Source organism: Gastrolobium bilobum, unplaced genomic scaffold (assembly GCF_033153095.1).
Source record: "Gastrolobium bilobum isolate Gb01-03AN ecotype WA unplaced genomic scaffold, APGP_CSIRO_Gbil_v1 utg14467, whole genome shotgun sequence".
Lineage (NCBI taxonomy): Eukaryota > Viridiplantae > Streptophyta > Magnoliopsida > Fabales > Fabaceae > Gastrolobium > Gastrolobium bilobum.
Genome location: NW_026897136.1, coordinates 253081 through 278288, shown reverse-complemented (window position 1 = coordinate 278288; position 25208 = coordinate 253081).

The following is a 25208-nucleotide window of genomic DNA, read 5'->3' as shown; positions in this document are numbered from 1 at the left end:
CTGCCACAGAGTTTTTAAAGCAAGAAAGTATTCAGTAACAGACATCCCCTCTTGATGTAACTCTCTTACCTTGGTGTTGAGTTCAAAAGCTTGAGAAGCATTGCCTAGGTCAGAATAATATTCTTTAACGACATCCCAAATTTCCTGAGCCGTATCAAGAAACAAATAAGTTTGACTGATATCAGGATCCATGGAGTTAGTCAACCAGGTCATGACCAAGGCATTTTCAGTCATCCATTTATCATAATCAGGATCATCAGCTTCAGGTTTTTCCTTTTTTCCATCAAAATACCCCATTTTCCCTTTTGCTTGGATAGACAGCTTGACAGATTGATGCCATTGCACATAATTCTTACCGTTTAAACGGTGATTAGTAATCTGTATAGCTGGGTTGTCTCCAGAAGACGAAGAACAGGAAAGAGGAGAGACACCGGAAACATTACTGGATAATTTTTCAGAATGCTTATTCTCATCCTCATTATTTCCAACTTCCATCGTTCTAAAAAGAAGGAGAGCAACAGGTCACGCCTATTGTCTTTGATAACGAAGAGGAAACAACTGGACTTAGCAAGAAAAGTGATCCAATCGTGATTTAAACCCTCAGAACAGGAAGAGGGAAGCCAGGCGAGCTGTTCTGTGGAAGCCGCGTGACAAACGGAAGCCAGCAGGGTGGCGCGTGGCTCACACGCGCCAGAGAGGCAGATCTGTGGTGGCAGCGCTTGGCTGACGGTCCGGCGACGGGGCTGACGTGGGTCGACTCGGAAATGGCTTCAGAGTTCAGTGGTGGTCTTGGTTTCGTGATTGGAGGGGTCCATATATGGTTTCTGAATTGTAAAAGCGAAACAGTGAAAAAAAATGGAAAAAAAGACGACGGAGGTTTACAAGAAGACCACAGGATAACCTGCTCTTGATACCATATAGTAATATAAGACTGAAATGTATTTTTTCATATATAGATTGACACCCCAAAGGGTTCTTATTGAAAAGAAGTTTCTGTATATTGATCTTGAATAATTTACATGAGTGAGTATTTATACAAGAAAGAATCGCTAAGAATGACTAAGCGATGACTAAGCGATGACTAATCAATCCTAATCATAATCAATTCCAATCAATCACAATCAATCCTAATCAATCATAATCAATCCTAATTAATAGGAAATAAAAACGGAAACATGTTTGGATTCTGATTTTCTAAACTCCCCCTCAAGTTGGGAGATAAATATTGGTCATTCCCAACTTGCCAATCAAGTCTTCGAATGCTGGACGGTGTAGGCCCTTGGTAAGGATATCTGCCGTTTGCTCTTTGGTTGGAACATATATCAAACGCACACTTCCATCATCTAATTTTTCTTTGATGAAGTGACGATCAACTCCCACGTGCTTTGTTCGATCATGATGCACAGGATTTTGAGCAATGCTAACAGCTGCCTTGTTGTCACAATATAGTTTTATTGGTAGGGAATATGAAATCTTCAACTCTTGAAGAAGTCTTCTCAACCAGATTCCTGTTCGATCATGATGCACAGGATTTTGAGCAATGCTAACAGCTGCCTTGTTGTCACAATATAGTTTTATTTGTAGGGAATATGAAATCTTCAACTCTTGAAGAAGTCTTCTCAACCAGATTCCTTCACAAACTCCATGAGATAAAGCTCGAAATTCTGCTTCAGCACTACTTCTTGCAACCACTGTTTGCTTTTTGCTTCTCCAAGTAACAAGATTTCCCCACACATAGGTGCAATAGCCTGAGGTAGATCTCCTGTCTACTGATGAGCCTGCCCAATCTGCATCAGTGTAGATTTCAATTGTCCTTTTATACCCCTTTTTAAAGAATAATCATCTTCCTGGAGTATTCTTGAGGTATCTAAGCACCCTATAGACTGCACTAAGATGCTTCTCCTTGGGTGAGTGCATGAATTGACTAATCATACTCACCGCAAAGGCAATGTCAGGACGCGTATGAGATAAGTAGATTAGTTTACCAACCAATCGCTGATATTGTTCTTTATCCACCTCATTCCCATCTTCAATACCTAACTTAGTATTAGGTTCCACAGGTGTCTCAGCAGGTTTACACCCTAACATTCCTGTTTCCAACAAAAGATCTAGAACATATTTCTTGTGTTAGAGTTATGCCTGTTTTGCTCCTAGCAACTTCCATACCAAGGAAATATTTGAGAGTGCCAAGGTCTTTGAGTTCAAATTGAGCTGCTAGAAATTTCTTCAAGGTGTTCAATTCCTCAATATCATCACCTGTAAGAATTATATCATCTACGTATACAATAAGAATAGCAATTTTACCATCCTTAGAGTGTTTGTGGAAGAGAGTATGATCGGTCTGTGCTTGAATGAAGCCTCTTCTTTTGACTGCTTGTGTGAATTTGTCGAACCATTCTCTGGGAGACTGTTTCAATCCATATAGAGACTTTTTTAGTTTACACACTGATCTATTTCCCTTTTCAAAACCAGGTGGAGGATCCATATAGACTTCTTCATGTAAGTCACCATTTAGGAATGCATTCTTCACATCTAACTGTTGCAGAGGCCAATCTAGATTGGCAGCAAGAGATAAGAGAACTCGGATGGTATTGACTTTAGCAACCGGAGCAAAAGTCTCATGATAATCTATCCCATGAGTCTGAGTGAAACCCTTTGCAACCAATCTTGCCTTGTATCTGTTGATGCTATTATCTGCATTGAATTTTATTGTAAACACCCATTTGCATCCTACTGCCTGTTTTCCTTTGGGTAGGGTCACAATCTCTCAAGTTCCATTTCTTTCTAAAGCATTCATTTCTTCAAAGACAACATCCCTCCATTTTTTATCATTGAGAGCCTCATGTATATTTCTCGGTATCTTTGACTATCCAACATAGTATTGAAAGCACGAAACCCTGGGGACAACTTTCCATATGAAATATGATTAGAAATAGGATGAGTAGTACAAGATCGAGTACCTTTTCTGAGAGCAATGGGCAAGTGTAGATCATTTTCACCATGACACTCAAGTATTGGGGTGCTGGAACTAGAACATGGTTCAGAATCCTGGCAGTGTAGAGGCTCTGGGTTATTCACACTTTGAGGAGGCTTTCGCCTGCTATAAACTTATCCCCATTTTGAGGAGGCTCCTGATGGTGAGGATTCTGTAGCTCCCCCTGTTTCCAAAAGTAGAGGTAATACCGTCGCATCAGTAGGTTCCCATGACTGATCTTCATCTACTCCTATCTCCCCCTGAAGAGAAGTCGAGGGGAAGAAAGGGTCATTTTCAGAAAGTGACATCCATAGAGACAAAGACCTTACGAAGAGAGGGTGAATAACATTTATAGCCACGTTGAGTAGGAGAATAACCAATAAAGACACACTGGAGAGACTTAGGATCAAGCTTAGACCGCTGATGGGAGGGAATATGGACAAATACAACGCAACCAAATAACTTAAGAGGTAAGGAGGAGACACCTCGGAAGGAAGGGAAGATACGAACAAGACTAGAAAGAGGAGACTGAAATTTCAGAATGCGAGATGGCATTCGATTTATCAGATACGAGGCAGTGAGAACTGCCTCTCCCCAAAGATATTTAGGAACACTCGTGGTAAACATAAAAGCCCGAGCAACTTCAAGGAGATGTCGGTTTTTTCTTTCCGCAACTCCGTTTTGTTGGGGTGTGTCAGGACACGAGCTTTGGTGAAGGATGCCATGTTGGGAAAGATATTCTCCAAGAATAGAGTTAAAATACTCTTTGCCATTATCTGTACAAAGAATTTGTATAGCAACTTGGAATTGGGTTTGAACCATGGCATGAAATTTTTTAAACACGGATGCAGCATCGGACTTATCCTTTAGAAGATACACCCAACAGACTCGAGAATGGTCATCAATGAAGGTAATGAACCATCGAGTACCTGAAATATTTTTAACACGGGCTGGACCCCATATGTCACTATGAATTAAGGAAAATGGGGAAGAGTCATGGTGAACTTTAGAAGGATAATGAGCACGAGTATGCTTGGCAAGTTGACAAATATCACAAGAAAACAAACTTGGACTTTTATTAATAAATAAGTTTGGCAACAACTTCTGAAGATAAATAAAATTTGGATGGCCTAGCCTACGATGCCACAGCATAACATCATTACATGAATCAAAAGGAAACATAGAGTTTTTTTCTACGAAAACAGCTTCATGAGTCACATCCTCCTCAAAGTAGTAAAGTCCACCATCCTCTCTAGCACTGCCAATCATCCTCTCCGAGTCCTGTTCCTGAAAAACACAACCATGTGGAAAGAATTTAGCAAAGCAATGCAACTCAGAGGTGAGCTTCCTAATAGAAATGAGATTACAAGTCAGAGAAGGAACATAAAGAACTGATGTCAAAGTAATCAGCTCAGAAAGTTTAATAGTTCCGTGTCCCGCAATCTGGGAAAAACTGCCATCGGCGATCTTGACCCGAGAAGGTTCAGAATATGGAGTGTATGAACAAAACAAGCCAAGATTACCTGTCATATGATCAGAGGCTCCAGAATCAAGGATCCAATGATTTTGACTATCAACATGGAAAGTTGTACCTTGCTGGACCACATGACTAGTGGCCTTAGGAGGTTGAGTCAAAAGTCTCTGAAGTTGTTCAAACTTAGTCTTGCTAAGAAAGACACCATCAGAGTAAAAGGAAGAGTGTTTTGAGGAAGCCATGAATAGAAAGAGAAGGGTTGATCGTTGATGAAAAATCAAGTTTTGTAAATTTTTGATCTGACCTCTGGAACAGGAAGGGGAGAAGCCGGCGAGAAGGTTTGTGCAAGTCGCGGCGGAAAAAGACGTTGGGAATGCGGCGCGTGGAGCTCACGCGCCGGAGACTGGCCGCGCGTGTGACGGCGCGTGCGGCGGTTGACGGCGATGGGTCCAACGGCGGTCGACTCGTCGGATCCTTCTGAGTCGAATGGTCACCTCACTTTCTTGATCGGAGGTCAGTAGACTAGGTTTCTGTGTTGGACAGATTCAAGGAGGTGTTTAGGAGGTGTTTGACGGTGATGGAAGTGTTTGGATGGTTATTTCAGACACCACCCCAAAAGCTAGCTCAAAGGGTGGGAGTGCCCAAGGTCTTATAAACTCCCACATTAGTTGCTCTTCAACCAATGTGGGACTATATAACTCAACACGCCCCCTCACGCAAGAGCCCTCTTGGCTTGAAGCGTGGATTATGCAACAGTCCCAATCTTTGGTTTACCTTTTTGTGCTTCCACTTTAAAGTGGGGGGCGGTGAGGATCGAACCTCAAGCTCTGATACCATATTGAAAAGAAGTTTCTGTATATTGATTTTGAATAATTTACATGAGTGAGTATTTATACAAGAAAGAATCGCTAAGAATGACTAAGTGATGACTAATCAATCCTAATCACAATCAATTCTAATCAATCACAATCAATCCTAATCAATCATAATCAATCCTAATTAATAGGAAATAAAAACGGAAACATGTTTGGATTCTGATTTTCTACAGTTCTATTTATACATATTACAAGGTAGTTAAGGAGATGAAGTAATAAATAAAATACACAGTAACTGAAGAGGCATCACACTATTCAAAGATACTAGTAGCTAGAAACAAGTAAAAAACTCTAGAATATTCTACCGCTCTGTATTGGTAATGGTCTTTCAAGCACTTAGTTGAAGCTTGAAGATATTGAAGGAAATATCAATTGTAGCTCACAAGTGGTTGGTGGCTGAATCAGTAAGTTTTGATGCTTGATTATCTCTTGCCTACACTTTTTAATTTTCATATTTGTTGCAAAATATCTATCTATTGCATATCTCATCAAATTGGTACTTTGACATTGGTAATTGGATATAATATATATGAGGAGTGATCTTTTAACTCCAGTATAAGATTAAGAAGTCTTATTCCCTATCTCGGTGGTTGATTTCCGTCCATCTAACGGTTATAGTTTATTGAGTTATAGCAATTAATTAATTATTAACTCCAAATAAATTGTAGACGTTGGATGAACGAAAATCAACAACTAAAATGGGGATAAGACTTCTTAATCTTACACTAAAGTTAAAAGATCCCTCCTTAATAAATAAATAGATAGATAGATATAGATATATTGCGAGAGATTGCATCAAAATGCATAATTTCTCAAAGATATTTTTAATTTTGTAATCACCCAATTCACCCGCATTTTGGATGATGGCTGTCATGGCTAACAAATAAACAACTGATAAAAACCAACAACTTGTACGATATAATATGGATAAGACACCAAGATACAATAAGTAAACAACTAACAAAAAAACAATTTCAAATGTGCAACAGGATAACTTGCGTGTGGCAAACATAACATTTGTATACAAACCTCAAAAGATATATTCAACACGAATATAATACATACCCCAAACAAATGTGTTACATGAGAAAGCTACACTGACCTTTGATAGCCCACTAAAATTTACTGGTAAGAGATTTGAAGTAGCTTCTTTGTTCTGATCAGGAGTTAAGACAACCAATGTGTCAACTTCAAGGGAAATTGAGTGCTCAGTTTTGTTAACAACTTGGAGTTCTGGACCCACGGTATCGAGCATAACCTGATGTTAGACAAAAATGCATTTATAATTTTACATTAATTAACCTTGATATGGGTATTGGCACAATTGAAAACACTTTTAAAGATAAAAGCGAATGATTAAAATCATAGTTACTTTTGATGATATAACATGACTCATCATATGCACTTGTGTAAGGAGTAAGGACCACTGTATAGATTCAATAAAAATTACTCGGATGGAAATGTACAAGAAGAGTACTCATTTGAAAGATATCCATTAACTTCAAATGGCTTGATCGTGCATCCAACAGAAACAGAATGACAGAATGCTTGCAAAGGTAAAAATAAATAAACAAAAAATAAGACAAATTTACCGCACAGAGTTTCTTGGTACTCTTGATAGCAGCCCTTAAATTTTCTAAGGTCTCTTGGTGGTATTCTGGATCACCCCATGAGAAGTCAAACCTTGCCACTGGCATATGATAAGAAAAGAAGACTAAGATGACCAATAGATGACTCGAGCTTATCCATAGACCAAAAAGGGTGGCTGAAAACTATAAAGGAAGAACTAAGAATAACACGAGAAAACAACAGGTGTTATTGGCATTTCTTTCCCATTGCATGATTATAATTTTTTTTTAAACTACTAGGCCTTCTAACTCTGACTTAATCAAATAGTTGATTCTATTAGACAGAGCTATTCTAGTTTTCTGACAAATTGGGAAAACTAGAGGTCAAATTGACCTCCAAAAAAAAAAAAATTTCAAGAATCAATTGTTAAACAAAGATGAGAAACAATCAAAGGTTGCAATGGTAAAATACCAGACATTCCTGCATCAAGGCAACGGGAAATCACATCAACTGATCTTGACTTTGGACCAAGTGTTCCAACAATCTTTGTCATCGCTGGAAAGAAACTCTGCAGAATATTCGCATTTCAACCACTTCAATCAAAATCCAAATTGAAAAAACATGAGGGGGGAGTTTGTTAGAGGAAAAAAAAAATTTATCCGAGAATCTCAATTTTCAAAAATATGATTTTTACTTTCAGTTTACGATAATATTTAAAAATTTAAAATTTAGAAAAATTCGGTTTCACGGAAATGCTGGAAGTTAGAGTTGAATTTTTTTTATCCGAAAATTTTTAATTTTCAAAAATATGATTTTTACGATCAGTTACGATAGTATATGAAAATTTAAAATTTAAAAAAGTTCAGTTTCTCGTTAATCCTGACAAAAAAAACTCGTACCAAATGCCCCCAAAAGTCTTCAAAGATCAAGGAGCACAAATCCCCCAAAAAAGACTAACATTGACCAGCAAATTCCAACAACATCATTTTCAGCGTTTTAAAAAAAAAAAAAAATTCGTTTCTCTATTTGCTAAATTTGTTAGTAAACAAAAGCAGCATCAACAAACACCAAACAATTATTTCAAAAGTAGCAAAAGAAACCCAAACTAATGGTGATGAGTTCTTCCTAATGATCACAGTGCTTAAAAAGAACACAAAACTAGAAAACGGAACTAAATAAATAGATAAGAGGGGGGAGAGAGTAGAAGTTGCTGACTGACAGGCTTAGATGGCTCGAGGATGGAAGCCATCCTAATGGGTTCCTCGAGGAGCAAGGGACTTGACTGCATTTTTTTTTTTTTTCTATCAAAATCAAAGAGCTCTTCTCAAATGATAGATTGATGAGAAGAAGAGACGGATATGCTGATGAGAGCAGAGTAAGCAAAAAATTCAAAAAGATAGAGAGAAATAAATAAGACTGTTTTTTTGTGCTGGACTCCTAGTGCGGGGACCAGTGGGCCCGTGATACACGCACGGAAAAGTTTGAAAAACTTGCGTCATAAACTACCTAAAATTATAAGTTACCATAATTAATTATGAAATTTATATAAATCACCCATATGTAATCATGCTTAATTGTTAAATGTATCTAATTCACATTTCTATCACTATTCAAGCTGATCTTTGCTAGCCTTGGTCAACGATTTATCAATTTTAACAAAATTATGTGTATTATAAAGTGGATTAAAGAAAAATAATTGTATAAAACTTTTGGGTGATTGATAATTGTGTCCTTGTATTTAAAAAAATTTACTACTCTGTCCCCCTTTTTTAATTATATATTAATTTTAACTTATATATCAATATGCATTTATTTGATAATGTTTAACCAATAGTTACTTGAGTAATCTATTTGGTCAGTTACTCAATAAATGATTTACTCTAGTAAATAAGGTCGGTTACTCGAGTAAGTCATTTACTCGAGTAAACCAAAGAAGCGAGCAACCCAAATTTGGATCCACAGACATTTTTTATTCAAATCAAGTTCTAATGTATTGTGCGTATATAAATGGACTTGGGATTGATGTTTGTAAGTCCTTTATAGTTGAGGGTAATCCTCATTCAATTCAAAGTGGCAAAACATAATTTTCTATTGATTTAAAATCAATTTAAACAAAAATAAGTGTATTATTTAAAATTACAAGGCCTCTTCAAACTCGGTCATAATTTCTTTGACTCTGTTCAAATATTTCATCAGCAAAGGACCTTTGGCTTGATATATGCCATCAATTTGTGAAGTGACAATTTAGGAATCGCTAAAAACTTTTACCTTTCTAGTCCCATGTTCTTTAACCTGCATCAGTCCGGCTATCAGGGCTTCATATTCTGACTAGTTGTTTGAAGTTGGAAAGTTCAAACAGAGAGAGTGCTCTATTGAAACTCCATCTGGGCTTTAAAGTATTATCCCGACTCCACTCCCTTTGCTGTTTGACGAACCATCAACATAAACCTTCCAAATGTCGTTTAGTTCTGCACTTCCTTTATCTGCCAGGGTGAGCTCTATCATGAAGTCGGACAAAGCCTGCGACTTAATGGCATGCCGAGTTTCATACGTTATGTCGTATTCAGAGAGCTCTAGTGCCCAGTTAGTCATTCTCCCAGCCAAATTCGGCTTATGCAAAACTTGTCGTATCGGTTGGTTAGTTCTGGCTACTATTTGATGTCCTTAAAAATATGGTCATAGTCTTCTTGCTGTGATGAGTAAGGCAAATGCCATTTTCTCTAGCTTCTGATACCTCAATTCAGGACCTTGAAGAGCTCGGCTAACAAAATATATCGGCTCTTGGCCTTCTCCAACAGCCAAGTACTCCAGGTTCTGGCTTTGACAATACTGGCAGTGCCGCCAAACATTTCTTTATTCTCTCAAACGCGGAATCACAATTTGGGTTCCATCTACGCTCAGCTTCTTTCTTTAGTAACTTTGAAATATGGGAGGGCATTTTCCGCCGACTTAGGCAAGAATCTGGTCAGGGCAGCCAGCCTACCCGTCAGTTGTTGAACCTATTTCTTACTTTTAGGAGCCTTCATATCCAGTATAACTTTGCATTTATCTGGATTTGCTTCAATTCCTTTATGGGTTAACATAAAACCCAAGATTTTTCCAGCCGGGACTCCAAATGTGCATTTAATCGGGTTCAATCGGATACGATAAGCTCTGAGTTTCTGAAACGTTTGGTTCAGATATCTTACATGACTTGTCATATCTAATGATTTAACAATCATGTTGTCTATGTACACTTTCACTATTTTGCCGAGTTGATCTTCAAATACTTTTCCTGAATTTTTGAGCCCGAAAAGCATTACAGTAATTTGCCTTCTCTGCAATAAAAGTTGTTTCTTCTTGATCTTTCGGGTACATTGAAATTTGATTGTAGCCGGAATAAGCATCCATGAAGGATAACAACTGGAACCCGGCTGAATTATCTACCAGCTGGTCTATGTTGGGCATTGGGTAAGAATCTTTTGGACACACCTTATTGAAGTCAGTGTAATCCGTACAAACCCTCCATTTCCCACTTGGCTTATTCACCATGACTATATTAGCAAGCCATGTAGTGTATTGGGTCTCTCTTATGAACCCGGCAATGAGTAATCTTTGACGTGTTCCTCCAAAACTTATTTTCTTTTTGGTCCCAGCTTCTTTTTCTTTTGTGCCACTGGAGTTGATCCAGGATAGATCGCCAGCTTATGGCAACAGAACTTTGGATCTATACCTGGTATCTCGGATGATTTCTATACGAAAATATCCTTGTTATTCTTCAGAAATTCAATCAACTCGGCTTTAATCTTAGCGTTGATGGTCTTGCCGTTTTGGTAAGTTGACCAAGTTCATCCCACAAGATAAGCTCTTCTAATTTACCATCTGGCTCAGGTCTTAGAATGACAGCTTCTTCTCTTATATTCAGCTCAACCATATTAACTGGTTTGCTTGAGTGTTGAGAGGTTATTTTCTTCCCGGCTTTATCTCTTGGATGAATCTGAGGTGGACTTAAGTGTCCACCTTCATTTTCTTTAACGGCTTCAAAATAACACTATTGTGATTTGATAGTCCTCAAGAGTTGAGGCCCATTAAGTGTAAATTGTTCCACAAAACCCATGTTTTGGTTATAAATCACTCCCTCCAACCTTCTTCTTTTCATATAGAGCAACTGTTTTGAATAGTGGACCAGAGCAATGCCGAAAGTGGGAATTAAGGAGACCTGGAGCAAATTTAACATTATCTTTTTCACATATAACTATTGGGTTAGTTTGCTTTGTTCAGGACACCTAAGGCCCATCAAAAGGAACCACAAAATGTAGAGAGAAGAAGGAGTGTTGCACAGAAAGGAAAAAGAAGTCTGCTATAGTACAACAGCAGTCAAAGGAAGCAATGGGGAGCCGCCATGTCAGCTACAGCAGAGAAGGTGGAGGTGCTGCCTCTGCTACAGTACGAAAGCAAAGAAGCTGAACAATGGGAAGCCGCCACGTCAGCTACAACAGAGAAGGTGGAAGTGCTGCCCTGAATCCGATACTCCTACTCACAAAGGGAGCCAAAAGCAAGGGGGACCACTTCCATTTAAGGCCAAGCTGGCAAGAAGCAAAGCTACCATTGGAGAGGATTTAGACAAAGCGTAACCCTTGATGAAAGGAACAATGGAGATCAAATGAAGAACCCTATAAAAGGAACAAGCAATCCTCATAGAGAGGAGATCGGCACCCATCCTAGGACCGGTTGTCTCTTTGTTTTCTTATTTCTTTGTAAAAATGCTCACTAGGAGCTAACTTCCTCTAAGTAGGTGAGGGTTCCATAGAAGTAATCCCTTTTGTCTTAGGATAGCTTTGTAAGGAACACATATTTTATAAATGAATTTTGAGTTGCTCTTTAGTTTAATTTATTGATTTTGTGAAACCCTTTGGGCTGGCAACCTCATCCCGGGACCACTCGGTTGATGAAACACTGACAAAGGCGTGTGGAGCATTCTCAAAATCCTGGGGTAGTTTAGCCTGAAGAAAGGAGGGATAAACACCTGGAATGGGGAGCACTGCCATGTGAATCCATGCTCTTTTGAGAAGGCAACATGGTTTCCTTGCATATAACTCCAAGTACTATGGAGTAACGTGGAGAGTAAGGCTTTACCCTCTGCTTACCTATAGCAAAACAAGGGAAGGAGCAAAATCCACTTGTAAAATATGCTACCGGGCAGGGTTAACCAAAGGGATGAAAACATGGAACCCGTAACACCTACTTGATCTTTTCCTTCCTGAAATTAATCTTAACTCAATTCCTATCACAACCTTTTCCTCACGATAACTGAACTGTGTTTTACTAGCTGATGATCTTACTTTCATTTCGTTGACTGCTCTTAAAGTTACTTCAATTGATGCCATTTTATTCGATGACCATGCTAAGTCATTCACTGCTCTCATCTGGTTCAGAATGGTTAACATTGTTTAACTAGCTGCTCAGAGATTGCTCTTTGTGAAGCTTAGCTGAGAATAGTGATTCCCTTTATTGCTCCATTTTACAAATTAAGTTTCCTTTAGCGCTTCTTACTTCACAACTGCTCCCTGAGGACGATAAATCTGGGGCTATAATACCCTATATTGCTTGACACGTACGCTTGCGTATAGTTTAAGAGGGTTGCTCTTAGTCAGAGTAGATTGCTCCTGTTGGCAATCCTGATTACTAATCTACACTCTTGCTCTCTGAAAGAAATATTCCCGAGCAACTCTCGGTTCGACCAAGCATGATTCTTTTTGATCTCCCTGACTGATGATGACTTCATTCTTGTTACTTATCATCTTCAACTTCTGATGTTTTATTGAGACCAGCATATCCCACTTATGCAGGGTTGGCCTTCCTAGTATCACATTGTATGGAGATGGGAAGTCAGTAACAATGACTCTTACTCGTTCAGATTTGAATGCTTCTTTTGTTCCCAGAGTCAATCTGAGATCTATGTAGCCTTTAGGGGGTGTATTTTCTCCATTAAAGGCTATTAGGGTAGTCTTACAAGGCTTGAGATCTTTAACATCCAGATTCATTCTTTTGAAAGCATTCCAAAGGATGATATCTGCACAGCTCTCAACATTTATGAAGATCTTTTTGACCCGGCAATTAACCAGAGTTCTTGTAATATCCAGACCATTTTCATGTCCTGGTAGCACACCTTGCATATCTTCTTTAGCGAAATAAAGTATAGGAGGATCCGATTTACTAGGATCTTCCTTGAACTTTGGTCGATTTATGTCTGAAAGTACTTCTCTGAGATATTTTCTTCTCGCAATTACGGTATATCCACATCCGCCAAGTGCTCCGCTAATCACATTGCAGTCGAACTCGGCTTATGGAAATTCATCAAATTTAGAATCATCCTTTTTGTTTTTATCTTCTTTCTTTTTCTTTTTAGGAGCAGGGCTCTTGCTCCTACTTTGGCCCCTGGATTTCCTCTTATTATTTTTCCATCCCTGCGTCTTGATAACATATTGACGCAGCTTTCCATCCCTAACAAATTTCTCCACGGCATCCCTGAGGTCCCAACATTGATCAGTAGTATGCCCAGGTCCATTATGGAAAGCATAAAACCTGGATCGATCCAAACCTCCTCTGTCAAATATAGGTTGTGGTCGTTCTGCTTTCTTCATCTCGGTCGTTGCCACTTCCCTCCATATCTGAGACCGTGGCACATTTAATGGAGTGTATTTCTCATACCTTCCAACCCGGAATCTATCATTCAGGTTTCTCCCACGGGAATCTTTCTTTTTGTACCGAGTTGTTCTTTTTCTCTTGGAGCTGAAATTTTCCTCTTTGGGCTCATCCTCTTATTTTCTTCACCCAGCGCATTTGCTATCTCCATTTGTTCGAGCTCCAAGTACTTCTTTGACCGGGTTCTGCTTTGACCAGGTTCTTAATTCTTCTAACGTCCTCACAAGATCCTTGTAGATTGACTTTGCCAACTGAGATGCTCTATCTAACCGGCTACAATCAAATGTACATGGACATTTTCTTGCAAACCCGAAACTTGCAAAGCGGCATCTTTAAATCGGTTTAAATACTTCTGGAGTTCTCCCCATATTGTTGTCGAATTTTTCCGAGTGCAAATTTGTACTTCGGATGCTTCTTGCTTGTCGCATAGTTCAACAAGAACTTTTCCCTAAATTCTTCAAAGGAACCAATCGAATTAGCAGGCAAGGTTGAAAACCCTGTCTGCGCAATCCCAGTCAAGGCTGTAGCGAATATCCGGGATATGATAGGCTCATCAACCCCTCGGATGTACATATCTGTGTCGAAGGCATCTATATGGACTTGAGGGTCCTGACTTCCATCATACTTTAACAAATGTGTCGAGTTAAACTTCTCTGGGAACGGAGCATTAAGTATATCTCCAGTGAAGGGGCTATTATTATACTGACCCCTATTGTACTTCATCTTGTAAACACCAGTCTCATTACGTCCTCGGAGATTATGTGGAGGTTGGGTATCCCAGTTGTGATGCATATCATTCCGTTTTTTCTCCATATTCCTCCATGCCCTAGCATTCTGGGCAGGAGGCACCGTATTCGCATTATGATTATTGTCTTCAACGTTATTGTTGATTTGGATGTAGCGATATGGGTTTATGGTCGCTCCCGTGTTTGGTGCTCCTTGGACCTCAGCTTCTCCAACCCGAATTTGTGTATCCGGGTTATGATCCATGTTCTGATTATTGTCATCTCGGACCTGAACTCCATCTCGGCTTAACCCCCTTGCCTGCATTAAGCATTGCTCCATCTCTTGCATTCTTCTCATATTTTCTTCTTGAATTCTCCTGAAATCCTCTTGTCATTGGAGGTTATTACGATTCTCCATATCCTCCATCCACCTTATGATCGTTGTAACAGCCCGTTGTACACTGGTATTGTTAACATTAATCATGATATTAAGCGAAGTTACAATCACAACAGTTCATTTATAAAAATGCGAGTAAATTTTTTTCGTTTATTACGCGAGCATTTAAAACAATAAAAAGCATAATAAATAAAAGTTGTGACCGTAACTCTATACTATTTGAGGAATAATTATTTAAACTAATTTTATACCATATAATACTTCCCTCAAGTCACTAAGGGGTTCCCATAAACCCACTTAGCTAAAGTCTCACTTTTACGTTTTCTCCCTATCCGAACATGGTTCGCTCTTTGAATTACTGCGGACAAACCGCATTCTACAAGTCTCCCATATTTTAGTATGTTATTCTACACTTAATTACCTTTCTAGGAAGCTATCACACGAGTCATAAATTTCTCGTTTGCTCCGGATATCGCCGTTTGAAGTTGGACAAACAAATCTGTCAGTCAACCCCAAAACAGCTTCAAACAGCCTTCACACAATCAATTATTCTGGAAAATTCATTCAACCAATTGCTCTCAAATTTTTATACAACATAATAGACACCTCAAGGTTCAATTTGACATATCATACACCTAATTTGACCATTGAACGAAGCGGGAATAATTTTCCCAATCTCGCACCAGATCTGCCCCATGTGCAGTAGCCATAGGAGCAGTCCATGCTCACTTCCTTCTACAGGCCGACTCCCAATCCAGAAAAATCCCAAATTTTATCACAAGGTAGAGGACATCTCAAGATTCGAAACGGAGTATGGCACGTCCCTATCGGACCTCTGTGGAGGGAGATATACTCTCCCAAAGTTCTCCTAAATTCTGCAATTTCTAAAAAATTCGTCAGAGTTTCCTTTGTTTTTCCAATAAATCCCAAATTTGCCAATGTGTTCTCTAACCACAATTGTACCTAATAAATCATTGGGTGGCACACAAGGACCAGAAATACCTTGGTGCTCTTACAACCCTTCACAATTTATATCCAATTCAATCAATATACATCATTCATGCTTACTTTCTCAAATTAACTTGTTTCAATCACAAGGTCCCATTTGCATGCATTCTTGGAATTATAAAGTATCATTCACATCCTAGAATAGGCCTATTGCCCTTTCATCATATTACATACTTCATGATTACATCCATTCTCCATATTACAATTTACAACTTCAAGTAGACACATTACAATCTTCCTTCAAATATACAAAATAAATACTCCAAAATAAACATGATAAGTCAAGACTAAACTTAGACAAAATACATCATGAACAAAATGATAACCATAATCCTAACCATATGTTTTAGAATTGCGAGGTGTTATAATCGCAAGAAAATGCGTTCTGGGCAAGGCAAGAATCTGGATCTGCAGCAAGCAGAACGCGGGCAGCCGCATCTGCAGGATTCAGGGGAGGAGGATCCGCAACTCGATTTCGAGGAGCTGGTGTTGAGGCAGTGTCCAAGACGTCATCACTCACATGGATTGCATCATAATCAACATCATTTTCTAGTTGATTTTGAGACTGATTTACTTCTTCCAATACAGGATCCAATGGAAGGTTTGGATGTTGTGGTTATTGGCTGCTACTTCTTGTACGAACCACCATTGTTGGTTGTGATAATGGGAATAATGAGTTTAATGCTTCCCACAGACGGCGCCAGTGTTCTGTCTTAAAGACAGAGATATCTAGCCTAGTGGGCTAGTAGATTACTATTGGGTGTGAACTTGTTGGTTGCTTAAAATATTCTTGTAAAGGATGTTCCCTTACTTCAGTTCATCAAGAGAAAACACATTCGTTCTCTTGACTTCAACCCAAGTGCGCAAGTGCACGCATCAAGTAGTAAATAGGACTATTAGTGTCCAGATTATCATTCCCACAAGGATAGTACTCTAAGTAATGCCTTAAACTATTTTAAAAAGAATGAAAATGAAAAGAAAAGTTAGTGATTGATCTGTTTGGTCAAACGTTCCCTACTATCTTGACAATGTTTCTCAAGAATAGTAAGTTCAATCTGACAGCAAATAACTCATCGCGTCGTTATATATGAAATCCTTCTTGATGAGAGAAGGAACGACAATATTCATTGGAGATTTGTTGATACAAGATTGAATAAAGAAAATAACAATAACAATATTTAAGAGACAACAATATGGAGAGATAAAACAGTTTTTAACACAAGGAATGGACCCACTGTTCCATTCTTAAATAGCTATATTCTCCACTCAGGACTTAACCCTTCTGAATTTGTTCAGGTCTTTTCACTGCCAACTCTGATTCCTCAGCTCATGGACTAAATGGCTCACAAGTTTCCATATTCCTATAGCTCCCTTGACTCCAACATTTACTAAGTACAAGACCTTCAGTGAAGAGGTGGTTCCTTATTCCTAAGGCAACCAGCAGTGTTGTTTTCACAACACTACCTTTCCCCTCTGATTAAGCTATCTGAAATCCCTTCCTTATGGAAGTTCCTTTCTCAGTATGCGTTCAATTTCAATTGATACGCAATGAATATAGCACACTTAATCAGAGAAATACAAAAGCTTCAGTATAAGAGTTTTGAAAATAGTTCTTTAAGAATTTCACAGTTTTTCTGTTCCACAAATAACTTAGCCCATGACTAATACTTTAAACATAATTATTCCAAACTGAAATCTCATAACCCGAGATTCAGTTCAGAGATAACGAATGGAAAAGAAGAGAAATAACACGTTATATTAATCAAAAACAAGTTAGGTTACAACGAAATAAAAATGGAGAAGTATGATTGCTGCTCGTGAGGAGTCTTAAGTGGGTGATACATGATAGAGGAGAAGTTGTTGTCACTTAACTATTGCTAAAACTATACAAAGAAAAACTACAAAGGAAACTAAGTGATCTCTTCTTAGGGGGTGTTTGGTTCAAGTTTTTGGTGAGGATTACCGGTAATCCTTCTTTGGTAAATGTAATTACCACGTTTGGTAGAAGGAATAAATTACGATTCCCGGATATCCAAGGATTACCGGTAATTTGATTTATAAAGAAAAGTCACTATTCAGATTACCAAAAATAATATGGTAATTCGGAATACCAATCAGAATACCAAGTAAAGGGAAAGCACAACAATAAATTTTGAGACAAAAATACCCCAATACACATAAAAATCTAGACCCAATCTATCAATTACAAAAGTAAAAATAGTTTGGGGTTATTTTTGTAAAATAACCTCATATTCCAAGTCATATTTCGTTCTAAACCAAATATGGAATCAGTAATTTTTACCCAGTATTCCCGGTAATATTTTGGCGAACCAAACACATCTTTCGTAAGATTCCAAGTAAACTCAATTTCTACTGAATTCCCATTAATCATGATTCCCGGTCACCAAAAAATTTCTCCTGTACCAAACACACCCTTAAAGAATTCGATGGTTTCTCTGTGTTGGAACGTCCTATTTATAGGCAGAAGAATGGGTGGCAGAACCTGTAATTTTCATTGAGTTATTTTCTTGACTACATGAAAGGGGCAGTGTGAACAGTGCTCTGAGGGACGCAAGTTGTTGGATGGGACACTTAATGTTGAGATTTGTCTTTTCTTTTGCATTCCCCCATGCCTTACTTTCCTCTTAACCAATAGAAACTCTTTATTCCATGTTGTGCACGTTTCTTCCTGCTTGATTGTTGTACCGCTTATGCTTATGAGACTTATTTCCTTATTTATGGGACTTCCCTATTGACTAAAATTCATTTGGCACAATTGAGTACAGAAGAACCAACAATCCATTGGTTTAATCTACTCCGGGAAACAAAGTCAGACGTTACTTGGGAGAACTTAAACTTGAATTACTTAAACGATAAAAGTGATCATCATGGAGGCTCTCATTTTGAGGAACTGGCAACTATCAAACAGAAGGCACTGTCAATGAATATATTTCTCAAATTGAAGTATTGACCTCTCAAGTGAATACTCTTGGAGGACCTATCTTTGGCTTCGGTATGCCAATTAGATGACAGGTTAGAACACAATCCAGGGTCTCGTCATCATGACGATTTCAAGGAAGTGGAATTTGAGCTCATCAATGAATGATTGCTCCATGAATTTCCGCCTTTGAATGGCCCCAGTTTGGGAAAAGCCAAAATGGAATAGGTCCAGTTCTTTTGGACCACAGACATTCCTCTTGGGTCTAGGTCGACCTAACCCCATAACCCAAAGTACCTTCTTTCATTCAAATGGTGAAAATTTTCTGTTTATTTTCCCGTATATCATTTCCTTGTACATCTTAGATTCTTTTCCTTATTTACATTGTCAACTACCATAAATTTGGTAGAGATCTGCCACCTTAATTGTAATAATTAATTCACTTTTAATCATGGGACAATGTTTCTATGCATCCGGTATATATATAGACAACTTTCAATACATAATGCCAATGAACTGTAGCCTAAAAATTCCACTACAGATATACCAAATGAACTTTCAATACACAATAATTTTCATAAATAAATTTCAACATTCATCTAATGATACATAATGCCAATGCTCCAATCTAGAAACAACGAAGATGTCAGCCTATTATAGAAGACTTCAAAATTATATAAGAAGGAACAATCCGAGAGCGAAAAATGGATAGAAATTTTCAGCAATAGATTCAATAAAAATTACTCGGATGGAAATGTACAAGACAAGTACTTATATTAAGATTAAATGGGGATTAAGAATAATAAGTCAATAAATCACCCATATCTCAGCCCAAAACTTCAACTATAAATAGAGGTTTAACATAACCAAACCAATTCAATTTTCAGCATTTCTTCTCTACTCTTCTTCTCCTCTACTACTCTCTCTTCTGACTTCAAAAGCATATTTTATTTTATTTTTATATTCTTCTAGTTACCAACCGGTTCTCTGTCCCAAATTATTATTTTTTCTTCTAGAAGTTAACAAAATTGGAGACCAGATAATCTTAATCCCTATGTTCTCTTAGAATAGTTTTGTATATGAAATTTGGAGTTCCTAGGTTCCCTTAAGTTATTTTTTATTATATACATGAAATTTTGTATATGTAATCATAATCCCTAGAAAATTTTAGGATGGTTTTATTTGAAATATGTAATCCTTAGGGTATTTAAATTACTTTTATTTAAACATTAGAAATTAATAGGATAAATTATATAATTATTTTGGTATTAATAATTGAATTAGATATAATTTTTAAATTAAATTTTAACCCTTTAATGATAATAAATATAAATAATTGGATTATTTGATTGATATGATTGAATTATGAATATTGATATGATTGGATTTGAGTTTTATTTTAATAAATGCTTGAATGATGATATGATTTTGAACTTATTAGATATTGAATATATGGATTATGATTTGGAAAATTATGATATGATTGGATAATGAAAATTTTGATATTTTTGGACAAATGAAATTATACTCTTAATTAAATTGATGAGGAAACTTTCCAATTATAAGAATTGTGATAAGATTGAATTTTGATGATTGTGTGAGAGTGTAATTAATTAATTAGTGGCAAAATAGCTTTGGGATGGTACCTCCTAAAGTGATGAACACAACTTTTCAGCTTTATATTTTCTGGGATACTAGTAGTAACTTTGGAAAGAGGTGTGCACACTAGGAACAGATATTTTGATTGTGGCCAATTTGATTATTTGTGACTGGCAGGATTTCCCGGGTCTACCAGAGTTCTCTTTCCACTAAAGAAATTTAATAAAAATTTATAATAATAGATATTTTTTATAAACATTTATAATAATAGATTTAATTATATATGGGTTCGCTTTTTCTGCAGTTACTGCAGATAAGTTATCTACAGTGAGCCCAATACGACATCGTTTTGGAGCGGAAATCATGATATTTTTGTAATTTTAATTTATTGCAGGGTTATTATAGTCTTTATAATTATAAATTTTTAATCTTTTAATCCCAAAACGACGTCGTTTTGAGAATAAATGCAGATAACTTATTTGCAGTAACTGCAGAAAGTGAACCATATATATATATATATGTGTGTGTGATAAATATTGAATTATTATTTGAGTCAGCTGTTATTTGATTTCATCTTTTATATTCAGTTACATATTTGTTTTTGATTAAGATTATCAGCTGTAACATTCTCTACAACTCACTAGCATAGAGTATATCACATTAATTCTTAAGTGAAATTCTAACGCAGTGGATATGAAATAAGGTGTATGACAAACTATTCTTAAAATCTAATTATACAAAAATCAAGTTCACTATTACATCAGAAATACATCATAATCTAAACTACAAAGAAATATTTTTCTTTCTATTAATTGCTCCACTGAACTCCGTATAGTCTTCAAAGTCTTTAACCAAAGAGCTTTATCCTACTCCAAAGCTACACATACTGGCCTATTTACTCTGAAAATGTTAGCATAAAAATAAACACACGTGAGATAAATCTCAGGAATATTGGGGTTTTCAAACTATAACCAATCCAGCCGCTTTAGTGAAAAATATTATTCTCACAGAATAAATTTATAATAAGAAAATAATATCATAAACAATAAATATAAGCCCAGACCTTTGTGGGTTCTTCATTCAGCTATACACAAACCTTTGTGGGTTCTATCCAAACTTTGTGGGTTCTAGATACATATATAGGAACATGTAATCTTTAACCGAAATGACTAATGCTCAATTCTAGAGCGCCCAAATTCTGTGGGTTCTGTATGGCGGAGTTCAAGCCATGATAAGGCGTCACTTACCCTATAATCATTCTGATCCCCTTGTGGGTCAGTCACATCAGAATCATTCACTAAAAGATTACATATTTCATTAGTATTCATTTGGTACCAAAGAAATTCTTTAATTTCTATAAACTTGATTCAAGATCATTCTCATATCTAATACAAGTAAATTCATCAAGTTCATAAAGTCAAATATAGAAAATAAATTAAAAGAGTATAAATAATTCATAAAATAACTTTGGCAGAGTAATGGAATTTTCACAACTTTTAAAGAAATAACTTTAAAATACCAACTTTAAACATGGCATGGATAACAACAAAACCAACATAGCTTTCTAAAATATCTTAAAATCAACTTTAAAAATAAAGAAGAGAATGAGTTGTTTACTCCCAATATTACCTTTCCTTTTCTTTTTCCTTCTTCCTTTATCTCTCCTTATCTTTATTTCCTTCTCTTTCTCTCTCCTTATCTTTATTTCCTTCTCTTTCTCTTTCTCTTTCTCTTTCTTTCCTTCTTTTTCTGTCTCTCTCTCTCTTCTTCTTAAGTTTCTAAAAGAGGGGGGTTTATATAGATTTTCAAAAAGGAATGTAATCATTACTTTTTATAAAAATCTAAGGAATCTAATCATGACCTTTATAAATATATAAGGAATCTTAATCATTACGTTTATAAAAATCTAAGGAGTCTAATCATTACTTTTATAAATATCTAAGGAATCTTAATCAATACGTTTAAAAAATCTAAGGAATCTAATCATTACCTTTATAAATATCTAAGATATTTTATATTTTATTTATTTATTTATTTATTATTATTATTATTATTATTATTATTATTATTATTATTATTATTATTTTGAAATATTACACTAGCCTTGCTGACTTTTGGGTTTGTGTTTGTGTTTGTTTGACTGTAATGATCCTTCGGAGAGCAGACTTTCAGTAAAACAAGTTCTAAAGGATGGGGCTAGCAGTGAGCAGTGAGGATAACGACTCAGATATTTCTAGTTAGCTCTAGGATTTAAAGATTTTTTTTATGAGCTTCAATAAATATATATAAGATATATTTCTTTCATTGAACTTAGTCTTTAGTTTTATTTTTTTGTAATAAATTTTAGCCTTGCACTTGTCTATAGTACAAGTGTGGCAGTAACATTTTCCAAATTTGGTTATTTTGAATTTTGCAATTATTTATAAAATTATTGAAATTATTATTATTAGTATTTTTATAAATTGTTAGAAATTTGGGGTGTTACAACATTTAAGCTTGAGATTGGAAAAAAACTAACAGGATTGGAAAATGAAGATAAGTAATATTTTACAATTAATAAAATATAATTTATTTTTTATTTTTAATTATTTTTAATTTTTTAGGCAGGTTGACCTGCCAACCTACTACAAAACGGAATGGGTTAAGATTTTTAACCCATATCAAAATGCAGGGCGGGACAGACCAACCCATTTTTGGCGGGTTGGCGGCGGCTCGGGGCGGGCCGACCCGTTCTGCCATCTCTAAGCCTTGGTCCTTAATTTATCAATTTTAACAAAAATAAGTGTATAATAAAGTGGATTAAAGAAAAATAATTATATAAAATTTTTGGGTGATTGGCCATTATGTCCTTGTATTTGAAATTTTTTACTACTCTTTCTCCCCTTTTAAATTATATATCAATTTTAACTTATATATCAATCTGTCTTTATTTGACAATGTTTAACCGACAGTTACTTAAGTAATCTATTTGGTTAGCTACTCAATAAATGACTTACTCGAGTAAATAAGGTCGATTACTTGAGTAAGTCATTTACTCTAAGTAAACCAAAGTAGCGAGCAACCCAAATTTGGATCCACAGACATTTTTTATTCAAATCATGTTCTAATGTCTTGTGCATATATAAATGGACTTGGAATTGATTTTTGTAAGTCCTTTACAGTTGAGGGCAATCATCATTCAATTCAAAGTGGCAAAACATATTGATTTAAAATATAACTTGTAATCCCCAAGGGTAGCTTAGTTGGCAACTGAGCTTCAAAGGATTTGTTTGGGTCAGGGGTTCAAACCCTGTCTCAAGCAAATTCTTGAAAAGTCTTTGGGAGCATGAGGACGTGCTTCTCTCCTCGAATGGGAGATTAATCTCATCCTTCCTCCGATAGAGATGCTCAATGCACCCGTTGTTCCAATGAGGGGATGGCCTTCGGGCCGTACTCCGAAGACAAGGTGACCGGAAGAGATTGAATGGGGATACCCTCCAGATTATACCAAAAAAAAATATAACTTGTTAAATTTGGTTTATTTTTTTATTAATCTAACTTATTATATCATGCACACACATAATAATTGGACTTCATATATGGGTTTGCCAATCCAAAATAATTGAGGACAATCTCTATCTAAAATCAAGCTCTTTATACACTAAAATAGTATATACTTTGAAAGTGCATAACTTTTGGCTCAATTGCCCAGAGGAGATTTGATCAATTTTTTTTTAAATGCTTCCTTTTAGGGTTTTGGGAATGACAAAGGAATTTACTAAACTAAATTTATGTTCATGTTGTTGTTTTTGAAGACTTATGCTCGTTTGGCATATTTTATTTCTATGTATAATGTTATTTAATTCATATTCTTGTTTATCATTGTCCAACAATAACAAATATTGGTGACTTATTATTTCAATGTATAGAAGATTATATAAAACTTACTAAACTTGTCACAAAGTAGGCATTTGAATCCCAAAATGGATGAAGTATGTGACAATAACTGAAAAAGCTAAATAGAATGATCATGAAGAATATGTAATTTGGCATAGTTTATGCTCAATTACTCTAGTAAGTGGGTTACTTATACGATTAAGTATTGGTCAACTAGGTAAAATAGAGACAGATTAGTATATAGTTTGGGAAGAAAGAACAAAATTATAATTTTTTGAAAATTAGGGGCAGTCAGTCAGCAAGATTTTTTCCTTCTTTGTTATTAAAAAGTGTATTGCTGCATTATTATTATTAAGCAAATTTACTTAATATCAATTTAAAAAAAATGTATTAGAAAGTGGATTAAGCAAAAAATAATTATGTATAATTTCTCCTTCTTTGTCATTAGGACAAGTACTGCAAAAAGTGGATAAAAAAATAAATTGTATAGAATTTCTCCTTTTTTGAAATTAGAAAATGTACTGCAACATTATTATTAAGTGAATTTGTTTAATATCAATTTAATCAAAAATCGGTGTATTATAAGAAAATGGATTAAACAAAATAAGTGTGTTATTAAAAATGTACTGCAACATTATTATTAAGTAAATTTATTTAAAATCAATTTAAACAAAAATAAGTATATTATTATAATTACAAGGCCTAAGTTGCAAAATTTATATTTTGGCTTGATAGGAAAATTTTAGCTTCGATGATCCCCCGATGTAATAGAAAACTCAAAACTATGGCGTTCTTAACATATTTCTAAGTTTAAAAAAATTGAAAATGTGATTTTCTTTTAATAAGATTCATTAGGTTTTGGCACTTTGAATTATCGAGTTGTTACAACTAAAATGATTTTTGCTGAAAATCAAGATATTGTCGAGCGGTCAGGAATCACGATGATACGAAAATTGGGAAGAAAAGAGTTAGATAGTTAGGCAATTATAAATTAGTAGTTCTGTTGGAATGTTTGTTAATATTCATTTAGGTTGTTATTCAACAATCCTTAGCAATCAGAGGTGTTCCGGGTTTGTAACTCGGATGAGC